We start from the raw sequence: 5,654 nt of genomic DNA, 5'->3' as shown, positions 1-5,654 counted from the left end.
GCAACAGGAAGAGTAAACTGAAGTGGCAGCAAAAAACTGAATGGAGGATTTTCCCCCCACTTCAGGTCTAAGTGCAAGAAGACGTTGAGAAGGACTGGATGCCAGGAAGAGCTAAAAACAAACAAGCAAATAAACTTCCTTCTAAGTTCCCCCGCCACACACGCACACACATTGGCTTCTGGGTGTAGTTGTCTTGACCCTGAATCGGACTGCCCTACCCACCTCTTTTCCCCCATCAGAGGTTGGTTTGGCATGGTGGATAACTAATGAGGCTTTGGCATCTGAGAGACCAGGGACAGGATGAGGGCTTATTCATTCATTCACTAACTCATTCAGTCATCTGGGATTAGCTATATAATTTCTTGGAGTCCGGTGCAAAATGAAAATGTGAGGCCCCTTGTTAAAAGATGTACAAGAATCTGAAGACAGTAATGGAAGAGCATTAAGCTAAGTGGGCAGAGTGCTGGCTGCTGCATAAGTCACACTGTCAGGACAGACAGGACAGACAAAGGCCCCTTACCTGTGGGTTTTACATGGATGTGTGGGAAGGTAGAGGACAGCCAACCAGCAAGAAACATACAGTAATAATAACAGTGCTTTGTATGTATTAATTTGTTTGCTAAATGAATGAGGTAATTTCAGATGTGATAAGTTCCAGGAGAGATCAAGATAGGGTTCAGGTCCATGGAGATGGTGTGGGGTGGGGAGGGACAGAGGGTCTAGAGGCCATCCCCGAGGGGCTTGTGGTGACAGACTGGAGTCACTGAGGAGACACCATAGGAAGGTGGACAAGGGAGGCTTCCAGGCAGAGGGATAGCAGAGGCCTTTGAAGCAGCCAACCTGGATGACTTTTTTAGTTTCTCTGAGCTTTTTTCTTCATTTCAAAATGGAAATTATGATGATAAACTAAAATAGCATTTACTATGTGCCAGTCACTGTTCCTAAACAGCTTACACAGAGTAACTCATTTGCTTCTCACAATAACTCAAGTACCACTACTATTCCCATTTTCATAGGGATGGAAACTGAGGCACAGAGAGGATAGGACTTGTCAGGGTCAATAGCTTGGAGGTGGCAGACCCAGGATTTGAACCTCCTGCCTCCTTGCAGCATTATAGCCGTAAGCCCCTGGTATGCTGAGTTATAAGCCCATGATAGGGCTTAGCCAGTGCAGGCATGGAATGTGCCAGCAAACTGTAGCAGGTCTTATTTATCATTTTCCAAGGGGCCCTACAGTCCTCTTGGCCTTGTTTTACCTAGGCCCTATTCTCTTTCCTTATCCCCATGGGTGGTTTGAGCCAGAGTCTGGGCTCACTGGCTTGTCAATCACCCAGCGCCATTCTGGGCACATTAATGGGCACTGCTTGGAATGCAGCTCAGTGGTGCCAGCCCCTTGGGGAGTTGATGACCATTTTAACACCCACCTGCCGGCTGCCACTCATTCTACACTGAATGCAGCCTCCTCTGGTTCAGTGAAAACCCCTACCAGGGCCGCCCCTCCCCAGCCATTTGGAATGGGTATTTGGGCTTTGTAGAGCCCTGATCACTCTTTATAGAAACCAGGCATTAGCAGGGGAGGAGAGAGGAGGGAGCAGGCCCTGCTTCAGTTTTTAAGTTATAATGATCCCAGTAATCTAGACACCGAATTGCACATTTAAATCGCTTGAAAGTAAAAATATCATTTTGTAATGCTGGTGTTAATAATGTAAACATTAAAAAGGAATTAAATACTTAGTTTCATTGTGGGGTACGATTGCCTGATTTTTCTTCTTTCAACTTATTCAGCTGGAGGAAAGGATTGGCTACAATACCGAGTATGTTACCCAAAAATGGGGGTCTGGAATTGCATCAGAATAGTTAGTCATTTAATGTCCCCCAGGGCCAAGGTAGTTGAAAGAGGCATACTGACAGTGGACTGCCCCCTTATTCTGGAAGTGAGCTTTATAAAAGACATGTTGGTGTTCAGGTGGGCCAAATAGGTGTCAGTGGGGTCTGAAAGTGCAGCCTGATATACCTGAAGTCCTCAACTCTGTTGACACCTCCTGACATCTGCCTCAGGGATCTGCCTTCTTCCCAACACTACCCTGCAGTGATGTCACACAGAGCCTTCCTGATCCCATCTAAGGCAGCAACCCACTGGGCCCTGGTGGCATACATCTGTAATTCCAGCACTCAGGAGGGTGAAGCACAAGTTCGAGGCCAGCTTGGGCTATATAGAGCAACCCTGTCTCAAAATCAATCAATCGATTAATTAAGCAGCCCCATCACTTGATTTCTTTGGGGTCAAAGCATTAGCCACTCTTGGACAGCAGGGCTGGCGCACAGGAGTGTCTTATTAAATTTTTGTTGACTGAATCTGAAGAGAATGGTTCTTAAACTCAGGTTCTCTATAGACTATAAACTCAGGTTTTCTCACCCACCCATCCCCACCTCATCCCCACCCCTTTAGGATGCTCATCTTAGAGGGCTGAGGGAGAAAGTTCTAGGACAAATCAGGACCAGGTAGCTTCTGGAGTTTGTGAGAGTTAGCTCTCTAACTTCCTACCTCATGTCAGGGCATTTTGGCAACAGAGGGGGAGGGTCTGAGAAATTCATGGGAAGGAGGATGAGGATGGGAACTTGTCTGGGAGTCAGTCTGCCTGGCCAGTGGCTCAGCTCAGCATTGTCCCAGGGTTGCCCTCCCACTTCCTCCCTCTCTCTCCTGCTTCTTGGCATCCGCATTTTCATTTCCCTCATCTTCTGGTTTATGTTTTTGGCCACAGAGGATGCAGATTTAAATCAAAAGTCAGAAGTTTAGATCATTTTGAAGAGCTGCTGATGAGCGGACTCGCCTTGCTATTTGTTTTATTAGACTGCTGCCTGCCCTTTCCTGCGTGGTCTAGAAGCTCCATGCAGCTGGGAAGAGTGATGGGGCTGCCAGGGCGCTGCCCAGAGGCCCAGGGCTGGCTGATGACATTGCATTATGGAAAAGCTGTAATAACATTCTGCTCTTTAGCCACCTCTTTAATCACCCAGGGGACACTAGAGGGACAGGATGACTGTCTCCCAGGCTATCCTTCTCCCCTGCTGGTGGTGGCAAATGAGAGGTCAGGTCAGAAACAGGCTGTTCCACCAAGATGGTGATGGCCCAGGATTACTCTTCTTTATTACTTGGTCTTGAGGACCAAGTTAGAGTTCCCTAGGATGATGAAGAAACTGAGGAGGGAGATGCTAAGCAAATCTCCCACCACTCCCCAGCACATGAGTAGCATGAAGATACAGCTAGAGGAAGGTCTGGTTAGAACCTGCAGCCATGGCACTGCCAGGCCCCTATTTGCTCCGTATTTCTCTCTTTCTCTCCCTTATGTCAGGTATAAGGTTGACAGAATTATGAAGAGACTGTTGTAGAGATGGGCTAAGCTCTCATTAAACCATTTCCTCTTTCCAGATTCATCCTTACACTGCTCACCAGCCCCCTGGCACCTGAATAGGGCCACCTGACTAATTCTTGCCGGTGGGATGTGGGGGTGTCTTCTCCACGCTCTCACTTTTCTCTGTCAACAGCAGTTGTCTGGACTATGTGTGGAAGACCATGGTGGCTCAGGATGGAAGGAGCCTGGGTCATGAATGGCTGTATTGATATTTAGGAAGTGTTTGTTATAGTTGTTAGCCTACTCTGACTTATACTCCTGTGCTAGGTAGAAGAAAGTGGTGTGGGTAAGGGAGGTTAGCCAAGGGGTTCCTATGGTCTCTCAGGTTTCAAGAGGTCGAAGGCTCTTGATCATTTTTGTCTCTTTCATTGCCCTGTACATCACCCCCTATGGTCAACCCAGCTCATGTGCTGACAGCTTGGTTCCTTATCCCCATACTTGTCAATCAACCTGGAACACATGTCCTCCTTCACCTTTCAGACTTGTCTCTGTTTCTAAGCACAGATTAACCCTACCTCTGGGATTGTGTCATGTGGCGAGGCCCTCACTGCCTCTAAGCTCCTGGTAGCACTTGGCACATCTGAGCAAATGTCTACCATCCCCTATTGTAGCACCAGCGATGTTTTCATCTGGGGTCTTAACTCTCTTGTGAAATCATGAAGTTCTCAGTGATGACATTGTGGTTCTCTTTCTTGAAGGAAGGAAGGAGAGAAGAACAAGTTGAAATCACAAACAAACCAGTGAGCCAGTGGCCAGATTTTCAAGTGTCCCCACCATCTGGGCATTCTCCATTTTCTCTAGTCTTTATCTCTGCTAATCCCAAGCACAAAAACCCCCCTCTGAATGGGTTGGTCTGTCCACAGTATGCTGTACTTTTCCTTTCCCCTATTCCTCCCTTCCTCCTCCGTTCCTTAGCCCATTGTCCACTCTTATAACTCCTCAAGGCCACATGAAGTCTAACCTCCTCCAATAGTCTCTGTAATGACTTTGCCCTCAGCCAACCTCTTTAACTTTAAAGATTTATAGGGGTGGTTATCTTTATCACACAGATTAACCCTCTATGTGGTTGGGTACTGTCTTGTGTGGTTTGTGGTCGGTTCATGTGTTGGTCTCACCTCCTCAGCTAGAATCTTAGCTCCCCAAGAACTTAGACTCCCAGCATGATCAAAGAAACCAGAGTGAATAGCTTCCTGTTGTTAGTCAGAGCTCCCTCACTCCTTTCCCATTGGCGAGTAAACTCAGATCAGAGACTGAATATATACACATCTCCTCTTCTCTCTATGCCTTTTGTTTCCTCTCCTCCTTCCCAAACTTGAATCGATTGGGTGGGCTTGTTCCACTGAGTTTCCAGACCACAATAACTACTCTAGGTCCAACAGTCCAGTAAGAAAAGTCAAAAACTAATAGCCAACTTTGTCCCTTTCTTACCACACACTGATCTTCTGTTGGGGACATCTTCAGAAAATGGAAGTCAGGGTATACTCAAATGCTTTGGAGAACAGGAAGAAGGTCTCATGTTTTAAAGGCATGGTTGAGAGAGGGGCATAATGTGGGCAGGAGCAAGGATCCAGCCACAGACAGCAGTGTGGCACAGGCAGCCACCCAGGTGGACCAGCTCCGAAAACTTAGAGTCTAGCTGTCATACCTGCAGGCAAGTCCACCAACACTCAGAGATGAGAATGGAGGAAAGAGAAGCTACATACGAGAGCTTTGGACTTGGTTGATGTGGTACTATGTTCTCAAGCAAGAGTGGCTCAGAAAAAGCAGTACATAGGGCTCTGCTTTGTCATTGACAACTGTTTAGTTTTAGGCTGACTCCATTTTGCCACCCACCATGCTTTGGCTCATTCTTGCGCCATGGGCACAGAGTGTGCAAATTAATTACCTTGGCCAAACATAATTTGGGAAGTTAACCTGCTTTGAAATCCATGTAATGTATTCCAAAATTAAATAAAAGTTTTTACTATCCAGGCTGTGGAAGTTGAAAAGTTGATGGCAAATATCCATTAGAATCCAGCAATGACTTAATTTTGCATTGTGTGAGGGTCTAATGAGAGGACCCTTTCTTCTCAGATCTGGTGTCTGCCTTGCAAAATGCATGCAAATATTTTATCAGCCACCATTTCCACCCAGGTACCTGACAGATTGCCAGAAATCAGCAAACTATTCTTGCTGTGTACTCTAGTCCCTCATAAATTGAAATTACCATACAGTGTGATGATCAGAATAAACAAACAGAAAGGG

Source organism: Castor canadensis, chromosome 8 (genome assembly GCF_047511655.1).
Source record: "Castor canadensis chromosome 8, mCasCan1.hap1v2, whole genome shotgun sequence".
Taxonomy (NCBI): domain Eukaryota; kingdom Metazoa; phylum Chordata; class Mammalia; order Rodentia; family Castoridae; genus Castor; species Castor canadensis.
Note: the sequence above shows the minus strand (reverse complement) of the source record.